The 16,325-nt window shown below is 46.3% G+C and overlaps 1 protein-coding gene across 5 annotated transcripts in view; it reads left to right on the forward strand.

Moving 5' to 3' along the window:
* Positions 1-16,325, forward strand: part of DENND4A (DENN domain containing 4A) — a 261,785-nt gene that overhangs the window by 41,505 nt on the left and 203,955 nt on the right. The gene's annotated exons all lie outside the window — the stretch shown is intronic.

Here is a 16,325-nt window from a genome sequence, read left to right on the forward strand (position 1 = left end):
ATGCGCAGGACGGTATGTGCTCATTAGCGCCTCAGTTGGGGTTATTGCGATGCGACCTGAATAAGCTCCTTAGTTCACTGTCCAGAGTAGGTAGAATAATTATTTAACATGTAAAATGCTAGGACCTGGAACACCCCTAGCAATGAATGAGGTATGTAGAGGTTTTTAAATAAGAAAATATGGGCAATTTGGCGAATGAAGAAGTAATTTAGTTTTCTCTATCGTCCTAGTGGATGCTGGGGTTCCTGAAAGGACCATGGGGAATAGCGGCTCCGCAGGAGACAGGGCACAAAAAAGTAAAGCTTTTACCAGATCAGGTGGTGTGCACTGGCTCCTCCCCCTATGACCCTCCTCCAGACTCCAGTTAGATTTTGTGCCCGAACGAGAAGGGTGCAATCTAGGTGGCTCTCCTAAAGAGCTGCTTAGAGAAAGTTTAGCTTAGGTTTTTTACTTTACAGTGAGTCCTGCTGGCAACAGGATCACTGCAACGAGGGACTTAGGGGAGAAGTAGTGAACTCACCTGCGTGCAGAGTGGATTTGCTGCTTGGCTACTGGACACTAGCTCCAGAGGGACGATCACAGGTACAGCCTGGATGGTCACCGGAGCCGCGCCGCCGGCCCCCTTGCAGACGCTGAAGAGAGAAGAGGTCCAAAATCGGCGGCTGAAGACTCCTGAGTCTTCATAAAGGTAGCGCACAGCACTGCAGCTGTGCGCCATTTTCCTCTCAGCACACTTCACACAACAGTCACTGAGGGTGCAGAGCGCTGGGGGGGGCGCTCTGAGAGACAAATAAAAACCTTATTAGAGGCAAAAAATACCTCACATATAGCCCACAGAGGCTATATGGAGATATTTAACCCCTGCCTAACTTCAAAAATAGCGGGAGACGAGCCCGCCGAAAAAGGGGCGGGGCCTATCTCCTCAGCACACAGCGCCATTTTCTCTCACAGAAAAGCTGGAGAGAAGGCTCCCAGGCTCTCCCCTGCACTGCACTACAGAAACAGGGTTAAAACAGAGAGGGGGGGCACTGATTTTGGCGATATTGTATATATATAAAAGATGCTATAAGGGAGAAACACTTATAAGGTTGTCCCTATATAATTATAGCGTTTTTGGTGTGTGCTGGCAGACTCTCCCTCTGTCTCCCCAAAGGGCTAGTGGGTCCTGTCCTCTGTCAGAGCATTCCCGGTGTGTGTGCTGTGTGTCGGTACGTGTGTGTCGACATGTATGAGGACGATGTTGGTGAGGAGGCGGAGAAATTGCCTGTAATGGTGATGTCACTCTCTAGGGAGTCGACACCGGAATGGATGGCTTATTTAGAGAATTACGTGAGAATGTCAACACGCTGCAAGGTCGGTTGACGACATGAGACGGCCGACAATCTATTAGGACCGGTCCAGGCGTCTCAGAAACACCGTCAGGGTTTTTTTTTAAAAAAACGCCCATTTACCTCAGTCGGTCGACACAGACACAGACACGGACACTGAATACAGTGTCGACGGTGAATAAACAAACGTATTTCTCATTAGGGCCACACGTTAAGGGCAATGAAGGAGGTGTTACGTGTTTCTGATACTACAAGTACCACAAGAAAGGGTATTATGTGGGAGTGAAAAAACTACCTGTAGTTTTTCCTGAATCAGATAAAATAAAATGAAGTGTGTGAGGATGCGTAGGGTTACCCCGATAGCAAATATTGGCGTTATACCCTTTCCCGCCAGAAATTAGGGTACGTTGGGAAACACCCCTTAGGGTGATAAGGCGCTCACACGCTTATCAAGTGGCGTTACCGTCTCCAGATACGGCCGCCCTCAAGGAGCCAGCTGATAGGAAGCTGGAAAAATATCCTAAAAAGTATATACACACATACGGTGGTTATACTGCGACCAGCGATCGCCATCAGCCTGGAGATGCAGTGCTGGGTTGGCTTGGTCGGATTCCCTGACTGAAAATATTTTATTCATGTAGAGCATTTAATAGGATGCATTCTATATATATGTATGTGAGATGCACAGAGGGATATTTGCTCTCTGGCATCAAGATAAGTGCGTTGTCCATATCTCCCAGAAGATGTCAGGGACACGACAGTGGTCAGGTGATACAGATCCCATACGGCAGATGGAAGTATTGCTGTATAAAGGGAAGGAGTTATTTGGGGGTCGGTCCATCGGACCTGGGGACCACAGCAACAGCTGGGAAATCCAACCTTTTTTACCCCAAGTTACATCTCAGCTAAAAAAGACACCGTCTTTTCAGCCTCAATCTTTCCTTCCCATGAGGGCATGCAGGCAAAAGGCCAGTCATATCTGCCCAGACATAGAGGTAAGGGAAGTAGACTGCAGCAGGCAGCCCTTTCCCAGGAAAAGAAGCCCTCCACCGCGTCTGCCAAGTCCTCAGCATGACGCTGGGGCCGTGCAAGCGGACTCAAGGTGGGGGGGTAGTCTCAAGAGTCTCAGGGCGCAGTGGGATCACTCGCAAGTTGACCCCTAGATCGTACGAGTATTATCCCAGGGGTAAAGATTGGAGAGTCGAGACATCTTCTCCTCGCAGGTTCCTGAAGTCTGCTTTACCAACGGCTCCCTCCGACAGGGAGGCAGCATTGGAAACAATTCACAAGCTGTATATCCAGCAGGTGATAATCAAAGTACCCCTCCTACGACAAGGAAAAGGGTATTATTTTTCCACACTATATGGTGGTACTGAAGCCAGACGGCTTGGTGACACATAGTCTAAATCTAAAATGTTTTGAACACTTACATAAAAGGTTCAAATCGAGATAAAGTCACTCAGAGCAGTGATAGCGAACCGGAAAAAAGGGGACTATATGGTGTCCCTGGACATCAAGGATTACCTCCATGTCCAAATTTTGTCCTTCTCATCAAGGGTACCTCTGGTTCGTGGTACAGAACTGTCAATATCAGTTTCAGACGATGCCGTTTGAATTATCCACGGCACCCCGGGCCTTTTTACCAAGGTAATGGCCGAAAAGATGTTTCTTCAAAGAAAAAAGGCATCTAAATTATCCCTTACTTGCACGACCTAAAAAGGGCAAGTTCCAGAGAACAGTTGGAGGTCGGAAGAGCACTATCTAAAGTAGTTCTTCGACGGCACGACTGGATTCTAAATATTCCAAGAATCGCAGCTGTTTTCCGACGATACGTCTGCTGTTCCTAGGGATGATTCTGGACACGGTTCAGAAAAAGGTTTTTCTTCCCGAGGAAAAAGCCAAGGAGTTATCCGACCTGTCAGGAACCTCCTAAAACCAGGAAAGGTGTCTGTACATCAATGCACAAGAGTCCTGGGAAAAATGGTGGCTTTTTACGAAGCAATTCCATTCGACAGATTCCATGCAAGAATTTTCCAAAGGGATCTGTTGGACAAATGGTCAGGGTCGCATCCTCAGATGCACCTGCGAATAACCCTGTCGCCAAGGACAAGGGTATATCTTCTGTGGTGGTTGCAAAAGGCTCATCTATTGGAGGGCCGCAGATTCGGCATACAGGATTTGATCCTGGTGACCACGGACGCCAGCCTGAGAGGCTGGGGAGCAGTCACACAAGGAAGAAACTTCCAGGGGGTATGGACGAACCTGGAAAAGTCTCTTCACATAAACATTCTGGTACTAAGAGCAATCTAAAATGCTCTAAGCCAGGCGGAACCACTCCTGCAAGGAAAACCGGTGTTGATTCAGTCGGACAACATCACGGCGGTCGCCCATGTAAACAGACAGGGCGGCACAAGAAGCAGGAGTGCAATGGCAGAAGCTGCCAAGATTCTTCGCTGGGCGGAGAATCACGTAATAGCACTGTCAGCAGTGTTCTTCCCGGGCGTGGACAACTGGGAAGCAGACTTCCTCAGCAGACACGATATTCACCCGGGAGAGTGGGGTCTTCATCCAGAAGTCTTCCACATGCTAATAAACTGTTGGGAAAGACCAATGGTAGACATGATGGCGTCTCGCCTCAACAAGAAACTGGACAAGTATTGCGCCAGGTCAAGAGATCCACAGGCAATAGCTGTGGACGCATTGGTAACACCTTGGGTGTACAAATCAGTATATGTGTTTCCTCCTCTGCCTCTCATACCAAAGGTATTGAAGATTATACGGTGAAGAGGAGTAAGAACAATACTAGTGGCTCCGGATTGGCCAAGAAGGACTTGGTACCCGGAACTTCAAGAGTTGGTCACGGACGACCCGTGCCCTCTACTTCTGAGAAGGGACCTGCTACAACAGGGTCCCTGTCTTTTTCAAGACTTACCGCGGCTGCGTTTGACGGCATGGCGGTTGAACGCCAGATCCTAAAAGGGAAAGGCATTCCAGAAGAAGTCATTCCTACCTTGATTAAGGCAAGGAAGGAAGTCACCGCGAAACATTATCACCGCATTTGGCGAAAATATGTCGCGTGGTGCGAGGATCGGAGTGTTCAGACGGAGGAATTTCAACTGGGTCGTTTCCTACATTTCCTACAATCAGGATTGTCTATGGGTCTCAAATTGAGATCTATTAAGGTTCAAATTTCGGCCCTGTCAATATTCTTCCAAAAAGAATTGGCCTCAGTTCCTGAGGTACAGACTTTTGTTAAAGGAGTACTGCATATACAGCCTCCTGTGTTGCCTCCGGTGGCACCGTGGGATCTAAATGTAGTTTTAGATTTCCTCAAATCCCATTGGTTTGAACCATTGAAAAAGGTGGATTTTAAATATCTCACATGGAAAGTGACTATGTTACTGGCCCTGGCTTCCGCCAGGAGAGTATCTGAATTGGCGGCTTTATCTTATAAAAGCCCTTATCTAATCTTCCATTCGGATAGGGCAGAACTGAGGACTCGTCCGCATTTTCTCCCTAAGGTGGTATCAGCGTTTCACCTGAACCAACCTATTGTGGTGCCTGCGGCCACTGGCGACTTGGAGGACTCCAAGTTGTTGGACGTTGTCAGAGCCTTAAAAATATACATTTCAAGGACGGCTGAAGTCAGAAAATCTGACTCGCTGTTGATACTATATGCACCCAACAAGTTGGGTGCCCCTGCTTATAAGCAGACGATTGCTCGTTGGATTTGTAACACAATTCAACTTGCTCATTCTGTGGCAGGCCTGCCACAGCCTAAATCTGTTAAGGCCCATTCCACAAGGAAGGTGGGCTCATCTTGGGCGGCTGCCCGAGGGGTCTCGGCATTACAATTCTGCCGAGCAGCTACGTGGTCGGGGGAAAACACGTTTGTAAAATTCTACAAATTTGATACCCTGGCAAAAGAGGACTTGGAATTCTCTCATTCGGTGCTGCAGAGTCATCCGCACTCTCCCGCCCGTTTGGGAGCTTTGGTATAATCCCCATGGTCCTTTCAGGAACCCCAGCATCCACTTAGGACGATAGAGAAAATAAGAATTTACTTACCGATAATTCTATTTCTCGGAGTCCGTAGTGGATGCTGGGCGCCCATCCCAAGTGCGGATTATCTGCAATACTGTACATAGTTATTGTTAACAAATTCGGGTTATATTGTTAAGGAGCCATCTTTAAGAGGCTCTTTCTGTTATCATACTGTTAACTGGGTTTAGATCACAAGTTGTACGGTGTGATTGGTGTGGCTGGTATGAGTCTTACCCGGGATTCAAATTGCCTCCCTTATTGTGTACGCTCGTCCGGGCACAGTACCTAACTGGAGTCTGGAGGAGGGTCATAGGGGGAGGAGCCAGTGCACACCACCTGATCTGGTAAAAGCTTTACTTTTTTGTGCCCTGTCTCCTGCGGAGCCGCTATTCCCCATGGTCCTTTCAGGAACCCCAGCATCCACTACGGACTCCGAGAAATAGAATTATCGGTAAGTAAATTCTTATTTTTTTTTGTTTTTGCCAGTTATTTGGAGTTCAGGATGATTTGTCTGTCTCATGCACGTCACCCAGGTTGCGCACTGTAGAATTAGCGCACAACATTACAGTAATGCCTGTGACCTCCTCTGCCTAATTGAATTGCGTGGGAATACGAAGCAGTTATGAAATTACCCCACGAAGCGTGTTAATGTAATGGTAGTCTTCACACTACAGAGTTAGTGACTAATAGAATTCAGCTGTGGCAATTTATAATTACAGCACATTCATTTGTATACAGTGGTCCGGGTGTGTTTTATATTTAAAGGGTGTCAAAAATGCACATAATACAAAACAGTTTGGGTCTTCGTAAACAGAGAATGTGCTTTGGCGAGGAACTGTTCATGTCTCTTCATTTTTTTTTTTATTTTTTATAATTAACCCAAAAAATGGTTTAATGAATATCATCAGACTTGTTTCTAGTTGGAGGAAGGGAGGGGCTTAGCTTTGAAAAGCTTTTAATAATAATGACAGATATGTTTGATGATTGCACCCTGCTGGTTGATTGCTATGCTATTGCTATTGAGATGTAAGATCTGATGATCGGTGCTGTTAGTTGGGCTATCTTATGATTTGATAGGTTAGTGTAGTGAGACTGCAGTAATGACCCTGTTTCAGAGAAAATAAATGGAAAATAAAGTTAAATGCACTGTAGTAGTAAGAATTGTATTTTGTAATGTACATTGACAGAGTTGTGATGTCTCTTTTCACAAAAAAGGTGCAAGATATTTCTTAACATTACCATTAGGCATTAAACAGTACAAGGGGCACACACGCATCACTCATGCCCGACTGGGTGTGTGGTGGGTGTGACGACCAATTATGGGCACTGATGGGCGCCCACAAAATAATTGCTTTCACGCTTAAATGTATTTGATGTGGATTTGTTCTCACTGGCTTCCCCAATTATGTATACACTGGCGTAGGCAGCAATTGCAAATCGAGTAATAAAGGTAAAATGCATGGTTAGTACACAAATCATCTCGGGGAGTATTGTAACCCTAACCATCCCCTCCCGCAACCTAACCCGAACGGTAGTACTTACTGTTGGGATTCTAAGCATCGGGATGCCACTGTCTGGATTCTAACCGCATCCTGTACACCATGCACTATTTTATGCCTTTTTAATTGCTGCTCAGAATATGCATGTTTTTTTGTTTTGTTTTGTTTTTTTGTTATGAGTCGAATAAATAAAATAAATTGCCTACACTCTGCCAGAGCAGCATTGCAGATGCTTTTAATCCACTCGCCTAGTGACTTGTGGAGCATCGTTGCTGGAATGTGTGGACCAGAAGGGGGAATTCATGTCACATTCTGTATAACCTCATCAGCACCTACTTAATGAAAAGCTTGTCTGTCATTTATTTAAGATAATCCCGTAGCCTCTTCTGTTCGTTGATGGATAGTGTATGAAGTAGTCGTTTTATATTTGTTGTGTAAATTGCAAACACTAATAAATATTGTGGCCACAACAAACACTGAAAGCATCATTCTGTCATGCATTGTTTGTTTCCATATGTGCTCGGTTATCTATAATAATTTTTGAAACATTGCACACGATTCATAATGTCACAGTGTAATGATATGATTTGCGTTACATTCGCCTTTGCACTTCCCGGCCGCTGCTCTTTGCAGAAGGTATATTGGAAGCAGAGGAAGCCAAGACGTCCCATTTAAGTCACTACTGACGTGGCTGGACTACTCCATCTGCCTGAGATGCTGCAGTGACACGGCGTGCTGTGTGCGGCAAGCAGCGCGATTCTCAGGCCGTCATTATCCCTGTGCTGTCTGTACACATGCTTTTTCACTTATAAACATCAAACCAGTCTTAAGCAAGAGGCAAACTTTGTTCTGCGCTCATTAGAAACCGGAGCCCTGGCAGGCTGGTAGGATTCCTGACAGCTCTGTCACCTGGGTATTTTATTTATTTGTCACTGTTATTGCTAGCAGGACTTTGATGTTATAACGAAGGGAAAGGTGAATCCTTTCATGCGCTATTCTTCAGATATAATTTCTTCTGTCTACAAGGGTAAATGCAGTTATCTTTTGCAACATCAGTAAACAAATACTGTCTATTCTGTAAAAAAACAAACTACTTTTTCAGTAAATATATATTTTTAATTTCGCCAGAAACAGGTTTGTGTTAATTTTTACTTGCCTGCATTTTAAATGGAATGAATTCTTGGTAAATTGTCATCTTGCATTTGATAAGGTATCATGTACTGTAACCTTTTTGCAAGTACAAAGTTTTCAAAGTGGGACCAAAGCTTAAAGATATTTTGTATTCGTTTAGTTTAGTTTGGTTGGGTGTTAGTGGGAGTGCAGCTCCCAAAATGTTGACGTACTATGGAGATGTTGTGGTTTGTCAGACAAATCAATCAGAAATTACTGGCATATTTCTGTGAAATTATACCCCAGGGTCATCTTATTAACTTTTAGGCAATGAACAGACATGATGGTTAGCAGGAATGCAGTTTATTATTATTTTCTCTAACGTCCTAGTGGATGCTGGGGACTCCGTAAGGACCATGGGGATAGACGGGCTCCGCAGGAGACATGGGCACTTTAAGAAAGAATTTAGGTTCTGGTGTGCACTAGCTCCTCCCTCTGTGCCCCTCCTCCAGACCTCAGTTAGATACTGTGCCCAGACTAGCTGGGTGCTTTTCAGTGAGCTCTCCTGAGTTCGCTGAGAGAAAGTATTTTGTTAGGTTTTTTATTTTCAGGGAGCTCTGCTGGCAACAGACTCCCTGCATCGTGGGACAGTGGGGAGAGAAGCAGCCCTACTCTCTGAAGCTAGGTCCTGCTTCTTAGGCTACTGGACACCATTAGCTCTAGAGGGATCGTACGCAGGATCTCACCCTCGCCGTCCGATCCCAGAGCCTCGCCGCCGTCCCCCTCGCAGAGCCGGAAGACCGAAGCCGGGTGAGTATGAGAAGCAAGAAGACTTCAAATCGGCGGCAGAAGACTCCGTTCTTCACTGAGGTAACGCACAGCACTGCAGCTGTGCGCCATTGCTCCCACACACCTCACATACTCCGGTCACTGTAAGGGTGCAGGGCGCAGGGGGGGGCAGCATTTGGAACGCCCTGGGCAGCATTTGGAACCTCTTTTTGGCAAAAGTGAACATATATACAGTTGGGCACTGTATATATGTATGAGCCCCCGCCAAGAAAATGCATATTTAAGCGGGACAGAAGCCTGCCGTCGAGGGGGCGGGGCTTCTTCCTCAGCACTCACCAGCGCCATTTTTTCTCCACAGCTCCGCTGAGAGGAAGCTCCCCAGGCTCTCCCCTGCAGATTCACGGTAGAAGAGGGAAAAAAGAGAGGTGGGGGCACATAAATTAGGCGCAAAAACACAATATAAACAGCAGCTACTGGGTTAACATTAAGTTACTGTGTTATTCCTGGGTTATAGCGCTGGGGTGTGTGCTGGCATACTCTCTCTCTGTCTCTCCAAAGGGCCTTGTGGGGGTACTGTCTTCAAAAAGGGCATTCCCTGTGTGTGTGGTGTGTCGGTACGCTTGTGTCGACATGTCTGATGAGGAAGGCTATGTGGAAGCAGAGCGGGAGCAAATGAATGTGGTGTCTCCGCCGACACCTGATTGGATGAATATGTGGAAGGTTTTAAATGATAATGTTAATTCCTTACATAAAAGGTTAGAAAAAGCTGAAGCCTCAGGACAGTCAGGGTCCCAACCCATGCCTGTTCCTATGTCGCAGAGGCCGACAGGGTCTCAGAAGCGCCCACTATCCCAAATTGTTGACACGGATACCGACATGGATTCCGACTCCAGTGTCGATTACGATGATGCAAATTTACAGCCAAAATTGGCTAAATCCATCCGTTATATGATTATAGCAATTAAGGATGTGTTGCACATCACAGAGGAAACCTCAGTCCCTGACAGGAGGGTACATATGTATGGGAAAAAGAAGCCACAGGTAACCTTTCCCCCCTGACACGAGCTAAATGAGTTATGTGAAAAGGCTTGGGAATCTCCAGATAAAAAACTGCATATTTCCAAAAGGATTCTTATGGCGTATCCTTTCCCACCAACGGACAGGTTACGCTGGGAATCCTCCCCTAGGGTGGACAAAGCTTTAACACGCTTATCCAAGAAGGTAGCCCTGCCGTCACAGGATACGGCTACCCTCAAAGATGCTGCGGATAGAAAACAGGAGGGTACCCTGAGGTCCATTTATACACATTCAGGTACCTTACTGAGGCCGGCGATCGCGTCGGCCTGGGTGTGTAGTGCTGTAGCAGCGTGGACGGACACCCTGTCTGAGGAACTTTATACCTTAGACAAGGATACTATATTATTGACCCTGGGGCATATTAAAGACGCTGTCCTATATATGAGAGATGCTCAAAGAGACATTAGTCTACTGGGTTCTAGAATAAATGCTATGTCGATTTCTGCCAGAAGGGTCCTGTGGACTCGGCAATGGACAGGTGATGCCGACTCAAAAAGGCATATTGAGGTTTTACCTTACAAGGGTGAGGAATTGTTTGGGGAGGGTCTCTCGGACCTGGTCTCCACAGCTACTGCTGGAAAGTCAAATTTTTTGCCATATGTTTCCTCACAGCCTAAGAGAGCACCGTATTATCAAATGCAGTCCTTTCGATCACAGAAAAATAAGAAAGTCCGAGGTGCGTCCTTTCTTGCCAGAGGCAGGGGCAGAGGAAAGAAGCTGCACAACACAGCTAGTTCCCAGGAACAGAAGTCCTCCCCGGCCTCTACAAAATCCACCGCATGACGCTTGGGCTCCACAAGCGGAGCTAGGCCCGGTGGGGGCACGTCTTCGAAATTTCAGCCACAAGTGGGTTCACTCCCAGTTGGATCCCTGGGCAATAGATATTGTGTCTCAGGGATACAAGCTGGAATTCGAGGAGATGCCCCCGCACCGATACCTCAAATCGGCCCTGCCAGCTTCCCCCCACGAGAGGGAAATAGTGTTAACTGCAATTCACAAATTGTATCTTAAACAAGTGGTGGTCAAGGTTCCCCTCCTTCAACCAGGAAGGGTTTATTATTCGACCATGTTTGTAGTACCGAAACCGGACGGTTTGGTCAGACCCATATTGAATTTAAAATCCCTGAACATATACCTGAAAAGGTTCAAGATGGAATCGCTGAGAGCGGTCATCGCAAGCCTGGATGGGGGGGATTTTATGGTGTCTCTGGACATAAAGGATGCATACCTTCATGTCCCCATTTATCCACCTCATCAGGCGTACCTCAGATTTGTTGTACAGGATTGTCATTATCAATTTCAGACGTTGCCGTTTGGTCTCTCCACGGCACCGAGAATATTTACCAAGGTAATGGCGGAGATGATGGTACTCCTGCGGAAGCAAGGAGTCACAATTATCCCATACTTGGACAATCTCCTCATAAAAGCGAGATCAAGAGAGCAATTGCTGATCAGCGTAGCACTTTCTCTGGAAGTGTTACGGCAACACGGCTGGATTCTAAATATTCCAAAGTCGCAGTTGGTTCCTACGACTCATCTGCCTTTCCTGGGCATGATTCTAGACACAGACCAGAAAAGGGTTTATCTCCCGATGGAGAAAGCTCAGGAACTCATGACACTGGTCAGGAACCTATTAAAACCAAAACAGGTGTCAGTGCATCACTGCACTCGTGTCCTGGGAAAGATGGTGGCATCATACGAGGCCATTCCCTTCGGCAGGTTCCATGCAAGGACTTTTCAATGGGACTTACTGGACAAGTGGTCCGGATCACATCTTCAGATGCATCGGTTAATCACCCTATCCCCCAGGGCCAGGGTATCACTCCTGTGGTGGCTGCAGAGCGCTCACCTTCTCGAGGGCCGCAGATTCGGCATTCAGGACTGGGTCCTGATGACCACGGACGCAAGCCTCCGAGGTTGGGGCGCAGTCACACAGGGAAGATATTTCCAAGGTCTGTGGTCAAGTCGAGACTTGCCTTCACATCAACATCCTGGAACTAAGGGCCATATACAACGCCCTACGTCAAGCGGAGACCCTGCTTCGCGACCAACCGGTTCTGATTCATTCGGACAACATCACCGCAGTGGCTCATGTAAACCGCCAAGGCGGCACAAGGAGCAGAGTGGCGATGGCGGAAGCCACCAGAATTCTTCGCTGGGCGGAGAATCACGTAAGCGCACTGTCAGCAGTGTTCATCCCTGGAGTGGACAACTGGGAAGCAGACTTCCTCAGCAGACACGACCTCCACCCGGGAGAGTGGGGACTTCATCAGGAAGTCTTCGCACAGATTACAAGTCGGTGGGAACTGCCACAGGTGGACATGATGGCATCCCGCCTCAACAAAAAGCTAAAGAGGTATTGCGCCAGGTCAAGAGACCCTCAGGCGATAGCTGTAGACGCCCTGGTGACACCGTGGGTGTTCCAGTCGGTCTATGTATTTCCTCCTCTTCCTCTCATACCCAAGGTGCTGAGGATAATAAGAAAAAGAGGAGTGAGAACAATACTCATTGTTCCAGATTGGCCAAGAAGGACTTGGTATCCAGATCTGCAAGAAATGCTCACAGAGGACCCGTGGCCTCTTCCTCTAAGACATGACTTGTTGCAACTGGGGCCCTGTCTGTTCCAAGACTTACTGCGGCTGCGTGTGACGGCAGGGCGGTTGAACGCCGGATCCTAGCAGAGAAAGGCATTCCGGATGAGGTTATTCCTACGCTGATAATGGCTAGGAAGGACATGACAGCTCAACATTATCACCGTATATGGCGAAAATAATGTTGTTTGGTGTGAGGCCAGGAATGCTCCTACGGAGGAAATCCAGCTGGGCCGTTTCCTTCACTTCCTACAGTCCGGAGTGAATTTGGGCTAAAATTGGGTTCCATTAAGGTCCAGATTTCGGCCCTATCCATTTTCTTTCAAAAAGAGTTGGCTTCTCTACCTGAAGTTCAGATGTTTGTAAAGGGAGTGCTGCATATATTCAGCCCTCTTTTGTGCCTCCAGTGGCACCTTGGGATCTTAACGTGGTGTTGAGTTTCCTGAAATCCCACTGGTTTGAACCACTCAAAACGGTGGAGTTGAAATATCTCACTGGGCTTCGGCTAGGCGTGTGTCAGAGTTGGCGGCTTTGTCACATAAAAGCCCCTATCTGGTTTTCCATGCGGATAGAGCAAAATTGTCCACAATTCCTGCCGAAAGTGGTTTCATCTTTTCATATAAACCAACCTATTGTGGTGCCTGTGGCTACTACGGACTTGGAGGATTCCGAGTTACTTGATGTGGTCAGGGCTTTGAAGGTTTATGTAGCCAGAACGGCTAGGGTCAGGAAAACAGAGTCGTTGTTTATCCTGTATGCTTCCAACAAGCTTGGTGCTCCTGCTTCAAAGCAAACTATTGCTCGCTGGATCTGTAACACAATTCAGCAGGCTCATTCTGCGTCTGGATTGCCGCTGCCAAAATCAGTTAAGGCCCATTCCACTAGGAAGGTGGGCTCTTCTTGGGCGGCTGCCCGAGGGGTCTCGGCATTACAGCTTTGCCGTGCGGCTACTTGGTCAGGTTCAAACACTTTTGTAAAGTTCTACAAGTTTGATACCCTGGCTGAGGAGGACCTTGTGTTTGCTCAATCGGTGCTGCAGAGTCATCCGCACTCTCCCGCCCGTTTGGGAGCTTTGGTATAATCCCCATGGTCCTTACGGAGTCCCCAGCATCCACTAGGACGTTAGAGAAAATAAGATTTTACTTACCGGTAAATCTATTTCTCGTAGTCCGTAGTGGATGCTGGGCGCCCGTCCCAAGTGCGGAATTCTTCTGCAATACTTGTATGTAGTTATTGCTTCAATAAGGGTTATGGTTGCATCAGGGTTGACCTGATGCTCTGTTGTTTATCATACTGTTAACTGTTTGTTTTCACTTGTTATACAGTGTGATTGGTGTGGCTGGTATGAATCTTGCCCTGGATTACCAAAATCTTTTCCTTGTACGGTCAGCTCTTCCGGGCACAGTTTCTCTAACTGAGGTCTGGAGGAGGGGCATAGAGGGAGGAGCCAGTGCACACCAGAACCTAAATTCTTTCTTAAAGTGCCCATGTCTCCTGCGGAGCCCGTCTATCCCCATGGTCCTTACGGAGTCCCCAGCATCCACTACGGACTACGAGAAATAGATTTACCGGTAAGTAAAATCTTATTATCTTCACACTTTTATTTTATTTTTATTTATTTTTTAATATTAATATGAAACTGTGCCCCCCTCATCTTGTTCAGACCCTACTCTTCTGCTGCTGCTTACCCCTACTTACACCTACTTACATACTTACAGTATTTCATTCTCTTTGCTCCCAATATAGAGGTGTCCCAGAGATGGCACAAGCTGTTTTGGCATCCAAAGTTATATTGGCAAAATGCTTCTACTATACATAACTCCATTCAAAATTCAGATATTTTTTTTATTCAAGATTTTGTTTTGAATATGAATACAGAGTAAAAAAAAAAAAACAACAACTTTTTTTATTACAGAAAAATATGCAAGGACCATAGCGATCAGCTGCAGTAATGGGAACTGCACAGCATATCAATTCAACACACAGACTGAACCGCATATGGCAATTATATGAAAGGCGTAAAAATCTGCTGTCACATCTGCACTAACTTCCAAATGAAAAACAAAAAATAACAAAAAAATGTGTGGAAAAAAGGGGGGATAGGGGTATCAGCGACTTAGTGTCTAATATGTTGATAAAAGTGAAGAATATCGCAGATACGGTTTAGAAAAAAATTAACAATATATTTATTTATACAATTTAAAACATAGTGATGGGATAAAAAATAGAAGGTAAAAGCTTAAATACCAAAGAGAATAGATAAAAATTTATTATTTAGCTAGAACCCAGAATCACATAAAACCAGTATAAGCAATAAAATACTGATAAAAGCTATTATAAGATAAGAGAGTGATGCTTATCTTTAAAAATGGAGAGTCAGTAGAGGTACATCCAACGCGTTTCGTCCATCAGACTTCATCAAGGGGATATATATATATATATATATATATATATTTTATTTATGACAAGAATTACTCTCCCACTGCGCTATTTCAAATAAAACACTAAAAATAATTAATTATATGGCTGCCTGTATCCTCTAAGTTCCCTGTTAGGAGGAACTAAATGTGTGAAAATATGAAACGAAATAGAGGAGATGGCGCCAAGGGAGTTATATCAACGCCCTACCTAAAAACGGACCCTTACAGTACTCTCCGGATAAATTACGTCAGATAACAAATACTAACATAAAAATTTATTAAAACAACATATAAACCCGACACAAATGTTCATAAGTATACAGAGTTGATACATTTACATTTGTCGCACAATTTGAACAATCAGTTTGTAGTGATGAGGAAAAAGCGTAGATATATCACTACGATTTCCTCCTTCTCCTTATTGTAGATTCGGAGGTAACATCAGATAATAGATAGATAAATAACCCAACGTGTTTCGTCTTGACCTGATGAAGTCTTGGAACAAGACGAAACGCGTTGGGTTGGGTCAGCTAAATGATCAGCAAAGTGTGTACCCAGCTTTATTTATTATGTTAGTGTTGCTGTTGGCCAGATATCCTTCTAAAAGTGTTAGCATAACTTGTTGGTGTTAAGGCCCGTACACACTGGTCGATGTATCGGCCGTTCTCTTGAACGGCCGATACATCGCGGGACTGTCGGCCAGTGTGTACGGGCGATACGTCTGTGAACTCCGTCGTTCACAGACGTATCGCGTCGGCCGCGCAGCACAGCCGACAGCCAATATATCTAACGGTATATTGGCCGTCGCTGTGTACCGCCCGTACACATGCTGCGGCGGCCAGCGGTGATTGACATGTGAACTGGGTGGGCGCGAGCGCCCGCCCAGTTCATGACGTCAGTCCCCCGACGGATCGGGCAGTGTGTATGCACAGCACACTGCCCGATCCGTACATAGATATATCTGCAGATCAATTGATCTGCAGATATATCTAATAGTGTGTACCCACCTTTAATGTCCACACTGGCTCTTCTGTCTGGGAGGTTCAGGGGGTGGTCTTCAGTATGCCAGCTGTCGGGATCCCGGCGCACAGTATACTGGCACCGGAATCCAGACAGCCGGCATACCGACACTTATTCTCCCTCGTGGGGGTCCACGACCCCCCTAGAGAGAGCACCATGCCGGCAGCGTGGCGAGCGCAGCGAGCCCGCAAGGGGCTCATTTGCGCTCGCCACACCGTCGGTAAGCCGGCGGTCGGGCTCCCGGCGCCGGTATGCTGGTCGCCGGGAGCCCGACCGCCGGACTACCATACTACACCCGGTTCAGGTACTCCGACAGTAAAAGTGTAAATTTGTAGGATTAATCAGATCAATGGGGTACTCCCTTAAAAAAAAAAAAAAAAAAAAAAAAAAAAAAGAGGATAAATGGCACTATGGTAGATTTCCTACATAAAATGTGGTATTAAATGT

The sequence above is a fragment of the Pseudophryne corroboree genome, chromosome 6 (assembly GCF_028390025.1).
Source record: "Pseudophryne corroboree isolate aPseCor3 chromosome 6, aPseCor3.hap2, whole genome shotgun sequence".
Lineage (NCBI taxonomy): Eukaryota > Metazoa > Chordata > Amphibia > Anura > Myobatrachidae > Pseudophryne > Pseudophryne corroboree.